The sequence below is a fragment of the Aquarana catesbeiana genome, linkage group LG02, assembly GCF_042186555.1.
Source record: "Aquarana catesbeiana isolate 2022-GZ linkage group LG02, ASM4218655v1, whole genome shotgun sequence".
NCBI lineage: Eukaryota > Metazoa > Chordata > Amphibia > Anura > Ranidae > Aquarana > Aquarana catesbeiana.
This window is the reverse complement of record NC_133325.1, coordinates 111715612-111731583: the sequence shown is the minus strand read 5'-3', so window position 1 is coordinate 111731583 and position 15972 is coordinate 111715612. Positions and strand designations below refer to the sequence as shown.

The 15972-nt window shown below is 47.0% G+C and overlaps 1 long non-coding RNA gene across 1 annotated transcript in view; it reads right to left on the bottom strand.

The window, feature by feature from the left end:
* Positions 1-15675, bottom strand: part of LOC141129795 (uncharacterized) — a 40506-nt gene extending 24831 nt beyond the window's left edge. Inside the window, exons 1-3 of the long non-coding RNA XR_012241868.1 lie at positions 15415-15675; positions 15193-15294; positions 14943-15095 (exon numbers count right to left, since the gene is read on the bottom strand). This is a non-coding gene — a long non-coding RNA (uncharacterized lncRNA). The remainder of the gene's footprint in view (positions 1-14942; positions 15096-15192; positions 15295-15414) is intronic.
* Between the last annotated feature and the right edge of the window lie 297 nt (positions 15676-15972).

The following is a 15972-nucleotide window of genomic DNA, read 5'->3' as shown; positions in this document are numbered from 1 at the left end:
TGCCCAGATAATGAATACTTCTTTGTAGAATAAAAGTAGTTTAGTCTAGATCTGACAGTCTCTTCCTCTGCACATTTCCTCCAGTACACTACTTGAGATCACTTGCTTCACTTCACTGTCCAAATCTAGATTCTTGTCACAATTAGCACATGGCTAGGCCTCACTCTGAATAAGTCCTAAAGTTTTCCTGATAGCCCATTACAGGCAGGGGTTTTCATTCCCCTATGAGGTAGCAACCATTTTAGATGAGAAGAATAAATGTGCTAACTCACACTTGGTGGACTACTGATCCCAGCTCGTCCTATGCAAATCCTGCCAGCCCTCCTGGCTGCAGCGACTTGACTCCACAACAACCCCACAGTCTCTCCCTCTGGCTCCACATCCAACTCCTGGTATGTCTCTTTCAGAGCTTTCCACTGTGCTTTGCACCCGTCGACCCCAGCTGGCATGGATCCCTCCTGAATGACTTGCCTGGATATGCTCCCAACTGTCCTCTTTCCTGCTCCTGTTCTAGGACACCTCTCAAAGACCATGTGATGAGAGGAACCCTCCCAGCTCCCAAACTCCCGGCCTGAGGTACACCTCCCAGAAAGGGGGTTTCCTCAGACCATGACAGTCTAACACTCCATTATTCAGTTCATCCACCCGGCAACTCCTCCCACAGCAGGCTGACCATGGGTATATATAGAAGGCCTGCCCCCTGACAATCCTAGTTGGGGATTGGTCAGGGCTCCAACATACACCCCACGTCACTCCAGCACTCTGCTGTGCCCCTTTTCCAGAACCTTCTCCCTGGAAACAGAGGAGGCACCCAAGAGCTGAGGCACATGTCAGTCACCTGCTGCTACACTAAAACCACTCCCCTGCCCAAGATCAAAACAAACAGGCCTAGCTCACAGCTAGCCCTGCCTAAATTTACCTGCACTGGCAGTATACACAAAAACTAGGGATGAGCTTCGTGTTCGAGTCGAACCCATGTTCGACTCGAACATCGGCTGTTCGATCGTTCGCCGAATTGCGAACGTTATGGGCCGTTCGCGCTAAATTCGTGTGGCGCGTCACGGCCCATAATTCACTGCGGCATCGCAGTGCATTGCTGGCTGATGATTGGCCAAGCATGCACTATGACCCGCATGCTTGGCCAATCACAGCGCTGTCAGTAGAGAGAGCTGTAATTGGCCAAAGCCAGGGTGGCTTTGGCCAATTACGGCTCAGGGCATTTAGTACACACCCCACACTATATAAGGCCGCCTGCACGGCGGCCCTGTGTAGTGTGTGTTCCGGTGTGCTGAGAGATAGAGAGAGAGAGAGACAGTGTCATTTGATTTGAGTTAGATAGATTAGGCAGAACAGTCAGTCAGTTAGCTGCACTTACAGTGTATTGTGTATATATATGCATCCCAGGTGTTGCATATATATATATACACTGTATTCAGTTTAGCTAGATCCGTTCCTGTTATCTTCTATCTAGACTATTTACATTTAATGCAGTGCGTCCTGCTCACAGTGTTCAGCTAGATCCGTTCCTGTTATCTTCTAGACTATTTACATTTAGTGCAGTGCGTCCTGCTCACAGTGTTCAGCTAGATCCGTTCCTGCTATTTACATTTAGTGCAGTGCGTCCTGCTCACAGTGTTCAGCTAGATCCGTTCCTGTTAAATTCCTACTGACCGGCAGGCTTGTCTGGTTACAGTATATAAAGCTACCTGAAGAAAATTACAGGTGTTCTATTTGATCCTATTAGTACCACGGTCAGGCAGCTAGACTATTTACATTTAGTACAGTGCGTCCTGCTCACAGTGTTCAGCTAGATCCGTTCCTGTTATCTTCCTACTGACAGGCAGGCTTGTCTGGTTACAGTATATAAAGCTACCTGAAGAAAATTACAGGTGTTCTATTTGATCCTATTAGTACCACGGTCAGGCAGCTAGACTATTTACATTTAGTACAGTGCGTCCTGCTCACAGTGTACAGCTAGATCCGTTCCTGTTATCTTCCTACTGACAGGCAGGCTTGTCTGGTTACAGTATATAAAGCTACCTGAAGAAAATTACAGGTGTTCTATTTGATCCTATTAGTACCACGGTCAGGCAGCTAGACTATTTACATTTAGTACAGTGCGTCCTGCTCACAGTGTTCAGCTAGATCCGTTCCTGTTATCTTCCTACTGACAGGCAGGCTTGTCTGGTTACAGTATATAAAGCTACTTGAAGAAAATTACAGGTGTTCTATCCCAGCTTAGTGCAGCTACAGGCCATTAGTATGTCTGGAAGGCCAAGAAGGAGAGGCAGACAGTCACAAGCCAATAAGAGAGGGCAAGCAGGCTCTGTGTCTAGTGCTGGTCGTGGAGACGGTGCATCCTCATCAGCACGTGGCCATGGGACACGCTTGGCCTTTTTTTCGGCAGCTGGCCATGTTGAGCCGCAACATGCGGAAGACTTGGTCGAGTGGATGACCAAGCCGTCCTCATCCTCCTCATCCTCTCTCACCCATGCCCAGGGTGCTTTGTCTGGCAAAGCAGCGGCCTCTTCCCTCAGCTCAATGTCATCAGTGACTCCTTCCCTAGCTCCACCATGTCCTCATGAGGATTCCCTCGAACTGTTTGACCACAGTGTTGGGTACATGCTCCAGGAGGATGCCCAGCGTTTGGAAGGCTCTGATGACGATACTGAGCTCGATGAAGGCAGTAACATGAGCGCGGACAGAGGGGGTGCCCAAGAAGGACAGCAATCTGGCAGTCATGCTCCCCCTGCTGCAGCATACTGCCAGGTTTGCTCCAGTGATGAGGAGGGAGGGGATGATGAGGTCACTGACTCAACGTGGGTGCCTGATAGGAGAGAGGAGGAGGAGGAGGAGGAGGAGGAGGAGGAGGAGGAGGCGGCAGCACATCACCAACGAGGCAGGATGCCCTCCAGGGGCCAGCCTAAGGGCAACACATTGACTGCATCACACCCCAAAGCTCCACATGTGCAGGGCGCTGCAGTCTCTGCGCGTTATTCAAAAAGTTCTTTGGTGTGGGCCTTTTTTGAGACGAGTGCATCAGATCGCACCGCTGCTATTTGCAACATATGTCTCAAGCGTATCTCGCGTGGCCAAAATATCTCCCGCTTGGGTACCACATGCTTGACCAGACATATGTTGACCTGCCATGCAGTTCGTTGGCAAGCGTATCTAAAAGACCCACACCAAAGAACAAAGAGGATCTCTCCTTGCTCCTCATCAGCTGAGATTTCCAACCCCACTAGACCTTCAGTCCTCTCTGAGACCTGCAGTGAGAGGAATGAAGGTGTAGAATTAGGTGTGTCACAGCCAAGTACTTGTGGGCAATCTGCTTTTGGTACACCGACGTCAGATTGTACCAGGCAAATTTCCCTGCCCCAGCTGCTGCACCGCCGAAAGAAGTTTGCTCCCAGCCATCCACATGCCCAGCGGTTGAATGCTAGCTTGGCAAAATTGCTAGCACTTCAACTGCTGCCTTTTCAGTTGGTAGACTCTGCCCCCTTCCGTGAGTTTGTGGAATGTGCGGTTCCTCAGTGGCAGGTACCCAAACGCCACTTTTTCTCACGGAAGGCGATTCCGGCTCTCTACCGGCATGTGGAAGGCAATGTCCATGCCTCGCTGGACAGGGCGGTCAGCGGTAAGGTGCATATTACCGCTGACTCATGGTCCAGCAGGCATGGACAGGGACGTTACCTAAGTTTCACGGCGCATTGGGTGACTCTGCTGGCAGCTGGGAAGGATGCAGGACAAGGTGCAGTAGTGTTGGAGGTTGTTCTGCCACCACGCCTCCAAAATGCTGATTGTGACACACCTCTCTCCTCCACCCCCTCCTCTTCTTCTTCCTCCATGGCCTCTTCCTCGGAACCAGCGGTGCTCCGTAGGCGTTCAAGGGGCTACGCAAGTACGCAGGCCAAAAGATGCCATGCGGTGCTTGAGCTGGTGTGCTTGGGGGACAGGAGCCACACTGGGGCAGAGGTTCTGTCAGCTCTGCAGGGGCAGGTTCAGAGGTGGTTGACGCCACGCCAACTTAAGGCAGGAATGGTGGTTTGCGACAATGGCACCAACCTCCTCTCTGCCCTCCGACAGGGACAAATGACCCATGTGCCCTGTTTGGCTCACGTCCTTAACTTGGTGGTGCAGCGGTTCTTGGGCAGGTACCCGGGCTTACAGGATGTCCTGAGGCAGGCCAGGAAAGTCTGTGTGCATTTCCGCCGGTCATATAATGCCAGTGCTCGGCTGACGGACCTCCAAAAGGAGTTTAACCTGCCCAAGAACCGCCTAATCTGTGACATGCCCACCAGGTGGAACTCAACGTTGGCCATGCTGCAGCGGCTGCACACGCAGCAGAGGGCCATCAATGAGTACCTGTGCGACTATGGCACCAGGACAGGGTCAGGGGAGCTTGGTTTTTTTTCCCCACGCCAGTGGGCCATGATCAGGGATGCATGCACTGTCCTGTCACCATTCGAGGAGGCCACGAGGATGGTGAGCAGTGACAGTGCATGCATCAGTGACACTGTCCCCCTTGTCCACCTGTTGGAGCACACGCTGCGTGGAATAATGGACAGGGCACTTGAGGCAGAACAGAGGCAGGAAGAGGAGGACTTCCTTAGCTCTCAAGGCCCCCTTTATCCAGACAGTGTTCCTGCGTGCCCGCCGATCACACAGGAAGAGGACGAGGAGGAAGAGGAGGAGGAGGAAGATTGTGTCAGTATGGAGGTGGAGCCTGGCACTCAGCATCAGCAGCAGTCTTTAAGGGATCAGTCCCAAGAAACACATGGACTTGTACGTGGCTGGGAGGAGGTGGCTGCGGACCATGTCGTTCTTAGTGACCCAGAGGACTCCGGACCGAATGCCTCAGCAAACCTACGCTGCATGGCCTCCCTGATCCTGCAAAGCCTGCGTAAGGATCCTCGTATTCGTGGTATCAAGGAGAAGGACCAATACTGGCTGGCAACCCTCCTTGATCCACGTTACAAGGGTAAGGTTGCGGACCTTATCTTGCCATCGCAGAGGGAGCAGAGGATGAAACATCTTCGGGAGGCCTTGCAGAAAGGTCTGTGCAACGCGTTCCCAGAGACTGGGAGGTTACAAACTCCTGTTTCTGGACAACGTGTTGCTGAGGCTTCGGTCAGTCAAAGAAGGAGCGGTGGAGAAGGTGGCCGTCTGACCGATGCGTTCAGACAATTTTTTGGTCCGCAGCCCCAAGGTATGATCGGTTCCAGCAACCATCGCCAGCGTCTGTTTTACATGGTGCAGGAATACCTAGGGGCAAGATCAGACTTGGACACCTTTCCCACCGAAAATCCTCTGGGTTACTGGGTCTTGAGGATGGATCACTGGCCAGAGCTTGCACAGTATGCAATTGAGCTACTGGCCTGTCCTGCATCCAGCGTTCTTTCGGAACGCACATTCAGTGCTGCTGGAGGCGTGGTAACCGATCACAGGGTGCGTCTGTCCACCGACTCGGTCGATCGGCTGACCTTCATAAAAATGAATGAGTCTTGGATCACCACCAGCTACCAAGCACCTGATGCTGATGTAACCGAATAATTTTTTTTGAAATCTCAGATCCCTTCAAAGACTGCCTATGCTGATGCTGAGTGACTATCCCTGAGTAATTATCCTCTTCCTCCTCAATCATCACGCTGATAGCTTGTAAGAACATTTTTGGTTCTGGGCGCCACCACCAGTGCCTAAGGCACAATTTTTCAGCCCCTGTTTAACAGGGGCGTGTAATTACAATTTTTGATGTAATACTTTGCAGCAGGGCTCGTTCCTGCATTCCAACTAGAGTGTCTGTGAGGGGTTGCAGTGTTGTGGCACCAGCACCAGTGCCTAGGGCCCAATTTTTCTGCCCCTGTCTAACAGGGGCGTGTAATTACAATTTTTGATGCAATACTTTGCAGCAGGGCTCGTTCCTGCGTTCCAACTAGAGTGTCTGTGAGGGGTTGCAGTGTTGTGGCACCAGCACCAGTGCCTAAGGCCCAATTTTTCTGCCCCTGTCTAACAGGGGCGTGTAATTACAATTTTTGAAGCAATAATTTGCAGCAGGGCTCGTTCCTGCGTTCCAACTAGAGTGTCTGTGAGGGGTTGCAGTGTTGTGGCACCAGCACCAGTGCCTAAGGCCTAATTTTTCAGCTCCTGTTCAACAGGGGCATGTAATTACAATTCTTGATCTAATATTTCACAGCAGGGCCCTGTGAGGGCTTACAGTGTTGTGGCCACAGCAACACCTAAGGCCCAAATTTCTGCTGAGTATATAGGGCAGGACCCTACTTTCAAACATCTAACTTACAAACGACTCCTACTTGCAAACGGAAGGAGACAACAGGAAGTGAGATGAAATCTACCCCTAGGAAGGGAAATTCTCTCCTGTAAGAGTTAATATGGGAAAACAATTTCTCCTTTCCACTGATGCTTTCCAATCCTTGTTCCACAAAAAAACCCAAATTTTCAAAAAACATTTTTCATTGGGACAAAAAAGTGAGGTGAAATCTTCTGAAGAGGAGGAAAGACAGCAAAACAAATGTCACAGGGGTGATAACCCTTCCCTATGTTTTCCAAAAAGCTTAGAAAAGATTTTTTGGCTGGAGCTAAACACGTTAAAAATGTTCAAAATTACAAACAGATTCTACTTAACAACAAACCTACAGTCCCTGTCTTGTTTGCACCGCCTGTATACTGCTGTTCAGAGTATATAGGGCCTGGTGGCCCCACACCTTTCCTTATTTTAATTTGGGTGCGGGGTTCCCCTTAATATCCATACAAGACCCAAAGGGCCTGGTAATGGACTGGGGGGTACCCATGCCGTTTGTCTCACTGATTTTCATCCATATTACCATGACCCGACATGACATTAAACCCGCAAGCAGTTTTAAATGAGATTTTTTCCTTTAAAAATGACATTTGGTGCAGGGACTGTTCTAAACATGGGAAACACGCGTCACTTTACAGGCATACTATAGACACCCCCCAGGTACGATATTTAAAGGAATATTTCACTTTTTTTTTTTTTACTTTAAGCATCATTAAAATCACTGCTCCCGAAAAAACGGCCGTTTTTAAAAGTTTTTTTTGCATTGATACATGTCCCCTGGGGTAGGACCCGGGTCCCCAAACCCTTTTTAGGACAATACCATGCAAATTAGCCTTTAAAATGAGCACTTTTGATTTCGAACGTTCGAGTCCCATAGACGTCAATGGGGTTCTAACGTTCGTGCGAACTTTCGGTCCGTTCGCGGGTTCTGGTGCGAACCGAACCGGGGGGTGTTCGGCTCATCCCTAACAAAAACCCACTACTCTAGCAACTACCTACAGGTAGAGGGTGCTACACTCACCCCCCACCAGAATACAGCTGGTCTCCAGCTGTGAAAAATAGAAAAATGACTCCTGGGCCCAGAAGCAAGGGCATCCCATGAATTAGTTGGATGGGGAAAGGGAAATAACTTGGACAGGGCTATGGTACAAATAAATTACGTACAAAAATAAATATGTACAATTTTTGTCACGTGTATATACACTGTACATTTCCAATATACAACCCTAACTACAGGTCACTATAGCTGGACATTTGACACTTCCGAGCCAGAGCATTGCTCCCGCAGGAAGAATACTCTGACTCACAATTTCTTGTCCTCTGGAGCGATGGAGATGGACAGCTGTCCCATCCCTGAAGATCCTAAAAGAAGACATAATGCATCACATCCTACACTTACATGCTAATTGTACATTTCTACATCATTACTGGAAGGGGGTTATGATCCTTCCAGCAGAGAAATCAAATCAACACCACCACATATATTTTCTGCTTGTTTTGTTCTGTCAGAAGGGAGTTACTTAACCCTAAAAACAGAACAACAAAACATATATGTACAATTTTTGAACAGTCGTTCTTTTGTTCCTGATAGTGGGGCCCCCTCCAGGATACAAAGAGGTAGGCAGGGACAGTACACCCAAAGCATCCATGATCAACAGTCCTTCCATCAGGCACACTGGGTGGCAGGCAAAGGCTGTCCCTGCAAACAGAATTGTCAAAAAGGAAAACCACTCACAACCCTGCCACTCCTGCAGTCTTTGTGGCTGCCTCTATGGTGGCTGCACAGCAGTCCTCCTCACACATAGAAGCGGGTATCCAGCAACCTCCTCCAACTATCCCCTTCCTATCTGACAGAGACTGAGTGGCTCCTGGTAAGCCGACCCGCCTTTACAACCAGGACTTGATCTCGATAGATGGCACGTCCCAGCTTCCATTCCCCCCGAATGTCCACAAACCCGGCCCAGACATCACTTTCTGGCACCTGCAAAGGCTTGGGATCCTGCAAGAAATCCCAGATAATGTCATCCTCCCACTCTCCCCGGGAGTTCTCCATGATGTACATTATCTGGGAGGGGACATATGGATAGTCCAGCCCCCACTCCACAGCAACCTTCTCTGTATCTCCTTCTGGAAGCGAGAAAACCTGGGCAGTTCTTTAGGCTCCCCCTTTCCTGGCAAGACACATGCATCCTGGGACCTTACCACCCACCCACTGTCTGTAGGTGGGTGCTCTGGTCTGGGTAGTGGAAGGTCGGCTTTCAAAGAATCTGCTGCAACGGATAGGGGTCCATACTGTGGGCTGAGTACTTTCTCCTACCTCTGAATGGGTCTCTGTGAGATGGGAATCTCCCATCCCCCACTCCTCCTCTTTGGAATGCTTCTCAGGGGATGACCATTCAAATAGTCCCTCCAAAGACCCAAACTTTTCCAGTATTCTGGGGGAACCCCAATTAATGACCCAGCCCTCGCTTTCCTCATCCAGCTCACCTGTAGGTACACCTCCTTCTAGCATGGGCTCCTTCCGGAGAGGCACAGCAAGGGACTTAGAGCAAGCCGGCTCTTCAGGGATGTCATCCCACTCCTGCACACTGACACCGGGCCCCTGGCCAGGCCACGGGTCACAACAGCATCCTCCTTGTCACATATGTCCAGTATGTTCGCGGAGGAGTCACCAGGCTGCAACACCTCTCCGCCTTTGGCTGGTTATTTCTGGCCCACCCGGCCCTCTGAGTCTCCCGCGGCTGTGGCGTACAAAGTCCTGAAAGCAGGTTGACTTGGTAATACCTCGACTCCTGCTAAACAGGTCCCAGCTTGGTTAGTGGCTCCCCACAATGGTCGCACCAGGCCCAAGCAGTCACGCCCGCGATGCGGCAGTTGGAACATAGTAGACACAGCCGCTCCACTCCTTCAGTCACCCCCAAGGCGAGCCCTCCGCGAATCTCCAGCCGAACGCCAGTGTCTACAAGCACCCGCTCCTGCAAGTCAGGTAACCACTGCAATGTGGGCATCAGCCAATTATCCTCCGCCATCTTCAGCTACCTCATGGTGTCTGCTGCTAGTGGGAACGTGCTAGTTTCCTCCAGGGCGTGGCTCCGCCCCCTAACTCTCCGTCTGCTCGGCGCCTGAGGAACTGATAAGCAGGCTCCATTCTGCATGTGCTGCGGTAACCCCTTGTGGGACAAGCTGGAATTAGCAGGAATGCTGATGCTAGCAGGTTTTGCCCAGACATGTTGCTTGGCGCAAACTGCGCCACCATAACTTGAGACTGATAGCAGATGTATTTTCCAGTGGTTGCCTATGGCAACAATAAAGTCAACTACCAATGCCTCCCTGTAAAGGACTGACTTAACATAGTCCCGCCCGCAGGCATCCCCAAGCTGCTTTTTCTCATCCAGGGTAACAGTGAACATTCTCACACACACTTTACTGTTGTCTAGCAGGAGTTTGGAGTAAATTTCTAATTTTCTGTAATCCAGTGATAAATGTCCACGCCATGCAGAGCGCTGGACATATTTGTAATCCATGGGTGCGATCGCCCGCTGTGGTTGCCACGGGTGATGGCACATACTTTAGGGTTACTGAATTGCAGGATAGGTACAAGTGTCCGCCCCAGCACAGGTTGAGGTAACTGGGTAGCAGGAACAATAATATTAACGATCCTGGACGGTTGCTATTGACAATGGTACTTGTAAAAGCTGAATTGCAGGCAAACACACAGTCTATTTCCCTGTTTGAATCCTCTATGCAATGGGACAAGCAAAGTCTCCCCTCTTCTGCATTGCTAGGGGCGACGGCCAGCAGGTTAACCGTGAAGGTGGATCTCGGTGGGACCTCCAAAATGTAACGATGGCCCCTTGGGGTCGCTGAGCGTTCCTACATCCACACATTTCACCCTGCTGGTCAGACATCCATTTTGGCACACTTTCCCAGACAATGAACAGTCTCTTGCTTGTTTTTGTTGTTTTTATTAAGGGATTAAACTTGGAAGGGGAAAAGGGACATGGGATCCCCAGATAATGAATATTTCTTAGTAGAATAAAAGTCGTTGAGTCTAGATCTGACGGTCTCTTCCTCTGCACATCTCCTCCAGCACACTACTTGATCACTTGCTTAACTTCACTGTCCAAATCTAGATTCCTCACTTTGAATAAGTCCTAACGTTTTCCTGATAGCCCATTACAGGCAGGGGTTTTCATTCCCCTATGAGGTAGCAACCATTTTAGATGAGAGGAATAAATGCGCTGACACTTGGTGGACTACTGATCCCAGCTCGTCCGATGCAAATCCTGCCAGCCCTCCTGGTTGCAGCGACCTGACTCCAAACAACCCCACAGTCTCACCTCTGGCTTCACATCCAACTCCTGGCATGTCTCTCCCAGAGCTTTCCACTGTGCTTTTCACTCACCGACCTCGGCATGGATCCCTCCTGAATGACTTGCCTGGACGTGCTCCCAACTGTCCTCTTTCCTGCTCCTTTCCAGAACACCTCTCAATGACCATGTATTGAGAGGCTCCCTCCCAGCTCCCAAGCTCCCAGCCTGAGGTACACCCCCCCCCCCCAGGAAGGGGGTTTCCTTAGACTACGACAGTCTAACACTCCATCATTCAGTTTATCCACCCGACAACTCCTCCCACAGCAGGCTGACGATGGGTATATATAGGAGGCCTGCCCCATGCCAATCCTAATTGGGGATTGGTCAGGGGTCCCACATGCACCCCATGTCACTCCAGCTCTCTGCCCTGCCCCTTTTCCAGAACCTTCTCCCTCCCTGGAAACAGAGGAGTCACCCAAGAGCTGAGGCACATGTCAGTCACCTGCTGCTACACTAAAACCACTCCCCTGCCCCCAGATCAAAACAAACAGGCCTAGGCCTGCCTAAATTTACATGCACTGACAGTATACACAAAAACCCATTACTCTAGCACCTACCTACAGGTAGAGGATGCTACGTAGGTAATTGGTGCTGCATATAAACTTTATTTTAATAAAAAGGTTAACTCAATATTATACTGTAAAGTGACCACTACATGCACACAGTAGCACACACTAGGCATGTGACATAATAACAGTTGGAAAGAGACATTAGACTTTTTATACATACAGAAGCTATGTGCAGTAACAGTTAAACTATTTGAACACAGGGGCACTTGCCTAATAGTCTCTGGTCCTAGTCTGAATAAAATACATTAAGAGAATAACAGCAGCACCTCTCCTACATGGAAGATCATGCTATCCAATTTCTCTCTTCACTTTCATGATACCTACCTATATAGGATTATCAAAGTCATCCAGTACGTTTTTTTATTTACAGGCAGAAAGTCTTTTTTTTTTATCAGCCCGCAGACTGAAAAAAAAAAACAAATCAGATTCCTCAATCCATGCTACAGAATGCAGATGCATGAATCTTTTGCTGCATCTGTCAGAACACCTGAACAGAATCTGCATCCTATTCAGGCAATGCTGTATGTAATGTCTACATAGAGAGGCAGAATCCAAAGCCAGGTTATGCTGTGCTCTCTCAGAATATCCTCAACAATTTGTGACAGCAGTGTTAGCCCTGGTTCACACCGAATCTGACTTTGAAATTGTGTGCACGATTTCAAGACCGCATGTCAGTGTGACTTCATGTGTAACTTGGTTGACATCTGTATGACCTAATGCACAATTGTCTATGCAAATCACACCTGAAATCGCCAAAAAGTAGTGCAGGAACTACTTTTTCAAATCAGCGCAGCTCCGCAAAGTCAGCACGGCACTGATTTGAACAGTTCCATTGCCGACAATAGGGTGCAACTTGTCATGCGATTTAAACCTGTCATGGGATAAAACCTAAAAAAAAAATGTTTTAAATAAAACTGACCCAAAATCGTTACACTTTCCTTTTAAACAATACTCCCAGTTTAACCATATTTTCCTATTTAATGAACACTTTAGATAGTGGTAAATTATATAGGTAAGAAGAAAATAATTTCCATATGTGTAAGATTCATTAAGTGTTACTAAACCCACAGCAGTAAAATCAGTCTGTATATGCAGTAAAGCATGCTTGGTTTAAGCACTGTGGAACCTAAGGGGTTAACCCTCTGTATTGTGTAAAAAGGTTGTTTGATCCTGTCTTCTCTGATCCTCCCCTTCTTCCACAGTTCCCAAACCATCTCCTGCTAAAACAGAGCCTTGGGCGCAAGCTGCACATGCTCAGTTTGGTGTGTATTGCTAGAGAGTTTTTTTTTTCTTGGGAGAGTGCATCAGCACAGAGCCAATTAGCACTGTCCAGACAGAGAGTCAGGGGTCCTGCAGCCTCATAGGACAATCAGGGGGAGAATGAAAACTCCTCCTACAAGCTTTAACCAGTGCTCTGCTGGACACTGATAGAAGTAACAAGACTGCTATATACTGCTGATGGGAAAAGGTATTTAGAAATTTATATTTACTAAAATAATTGCACTTCTATGTACTGTGTACTGTGGCAGACCAGATATAGTGAATGCAGTGTCCTGGGTTTAGTAATACTTTAAATATTTAAAATGTGCCTGTAGATAAAGTACTCATTCAAATTCACAGACTTCATCTCTCAGGAACATTGTTACGTATATAGGTCACTTTAAATGATTACTTTTATCATAATATTCCACTGTGCTGGGTTTCACTACTTGTACATTTACCATTCACTGACGATTCTTTTTTTTTTAATCTCAGTTCTCAGTGAAGACATCATGCTACCTCTAAGCTACGCAGCTCTTATGAATCTTTCAAGGTTCTATTGAACGGTGTATTCCCAAAGCAGCCTTACTGTGTGGAATTTCAAGAGATTTCTCGAAATGCCATTTTCTTGAGTGACATATTCTGCTGTCTGTGAAACTCTAACATAGTGACAAATGCACCAGCAGTGTTCATAACTGTGAATTTTTGATACATGAGATACCGGGTCAAAAAGGAGCCACTGTTACAGAATGCAGGATTGCTTTCTAGAGGAATCACTGATGTATCTAATTGTTCCCAAATCATTGATACACAGGGATTTATACTGTCCCTGATTTCCAGGTACATTCACAGGTTTTGAAAAATAGTACCTAGAATTGGGTTATATCCTGAACCTGTTCCCTGCTCCTTGAGAGCAAATTGGACCGAATAGAGGCCCTGCTTTTATGAAAAGTGAGAGGGCACAAGGGATTATAGGGAAAGATCTTTTTCCCCTGTGACATCAATGACTTCATAAAGAAGCATACCATTTCCTTATTGGTACATTTTGTCAATGAGGGTGGAGGATTTCATCCCGTTATCCCCTGTGCCCCCTGACAGTCAATCAAAGCATTGAGTGATGCTTTCTTTCTTTTATAGGTGTTATGTACATTTACATTGATGCTGTATTGATGCTGCAGAATAATTTATGCAAAAATTATGGTTGATTCTATCAGCTTATGTTTCCATGTCCCTAACATAAAGACTTTGAGTCTAATTTGATTGTGATTGTTAAAAGTATGATGTAACTATGGTGCTGTGCACATCCTATTGCAGAGTAAATCTTCTCATTCCTGTCTCAGCAGTTATAGTTTGTGCAGAATGAGGCATGTGGCATGACACTGCACAGGTTAGTCCATGACCTCAGTCTGCAGTCTAAGAACTGACACTTCCTACAAAGGAACTACATATCCCACAATACTTCTCAGTTTAGTTCTGGTGCAGGTGAGAGCTACACATTAATTAGATGTTCCCCAAAATAAGCAAGCAGAGCCTCACAGGCACACAAACACATCATATTAGTACTCCCACATTTGTGAGGCAACACATAGGGGTTGGTGAGGCATGCATTGGACGCTGTGTGACCTGGAACGGGAAGTTGTTCTGTAACCTTGGAACTTAAGGGCCAGCTAACTAAAGCAATACACGGACACAGGGGGGTCAATCAGCCATGACAAACTGCAGCCACAACATTTAATCCCATCATTACAAGGTAGGGCAAACAAACGACACAGGGAATATAATTACACTAATACCTAGTTAAAATAATGAAAACATTTGAAAGTACAATGGCCATCAATTCTTAGGGTGCCATTTGTTGTACAGAAAGCTATATGTATATAGTCCAGGATAAGAGACCCTTTTTCTTCCTTTACAAAAATTCTTGGATTTTTTTGTTAACATAGGATGACAATATACAATCCAAGGTACATAGTGGAAAACAATAGTATCTACAAAATGAGAATGGTAGCTACTGAGGTACCAACATACCTGAATTGCATATATAAGGAAAAACCCTCAAAGTGGGACTTTAACGCTACTGGGTCATTGTTGTATCAAGTTAATTAAAAGTATTTCTGAATAGTATAAAAGTTAACAAATCTTTATTAGTACAACATATATAAAATGTTGCAATGCATCTTAAAAATGATGGAAAAGTGTTCTTGACACTGTACCCAAGTTGGAATCACCAAAACAGAGGATGAAAATTGATGAACACCCAATGCATTTCGAATTAGATTTTTCTCTTCAGGGGTGTATACACATTAAAGAAATTAAATTACTTTCTTTAACAGAAAAATCACATTAGAAAATCATATATAGTACATTTGACATAAATATAAGTACTGCATTAATGGTTTGTTGTCATGTATATCCCAATACCTTAAAAAGCTATGAGTACATCTTGAATGAAGAACCAGAAGTAATATATTGGTTGCAATTGTCCTCAAATGTCAACGAGGGGCATCCAGACCGGTGCCCAAACAATGAGTCGCTGGGGTCAGGTCATTCACCGCGGACAAGTGGGGATGTGTGCTGGAAAGGGAGAACAAATTTAAAATATTTGACCTATTGGGTAGAATTGTATCCCAAATTGCGACAGGAGAGTAAAAATAGGGAAGGAAATAAATACCTAAAACTGGAACGTCCATGTAGTGCCAATAGCTCTTGAATGCACAGTCACCAAAGGTCATGAAAAATTGTTTTACGTAGCGTACAGATAATGTTACACCATCTATAAATACAAAAAGAATATCTTTGAGTAAAAGGATCAATAGAATCAATATATGAAATCAGTGAGAATATAAATATATATAATATACGTCCATGTTCAAAAAGAGGGGGATCTTAATACCTGTATATCTTTACTATACATGTGAACATCGCTCATGACAGTCCGTTCAATATCTGTTTGGGTCAATATATGGATAAGAACGTCAATAGAGAGGGTCTATCCCAAAGACTGCAAAGAGCTGTAACACAGTAAGTTGAGAGATATAACCAAAGGTGATGAGTGATCACATTGTGCCATTGTTAGCATGAATAAAAAAGAGTTGTATATAAGGTGCTCACCTGTGGTATTGCAATTAAGCTGTGTGGATGGTCGCCAGGTCTGAGGACAAATGGACAGCGTGATAACGCCGTTGTCTATATATAGCACAGTTAATGAACAGCTGATAAACATTTAGATAGAGGGCAGGAAGCTGCTGCTGTGTGATCCACCCATCAAGTATTCCCAGCTGGAATACAGCTGAAAGACCGCCCCCCCCCCCCCCCCGGCCGGCCGGCCGTCATGCCACGAAAACTCCACCCTAGGGGCGGGTTGACGTCACACGTCGTGTGGCCGCTGGTGCACGTGGAACAGCCAGATGGCTTGCGCGAGAGGACACAGGAAGAGAATGCCTGCGTCATT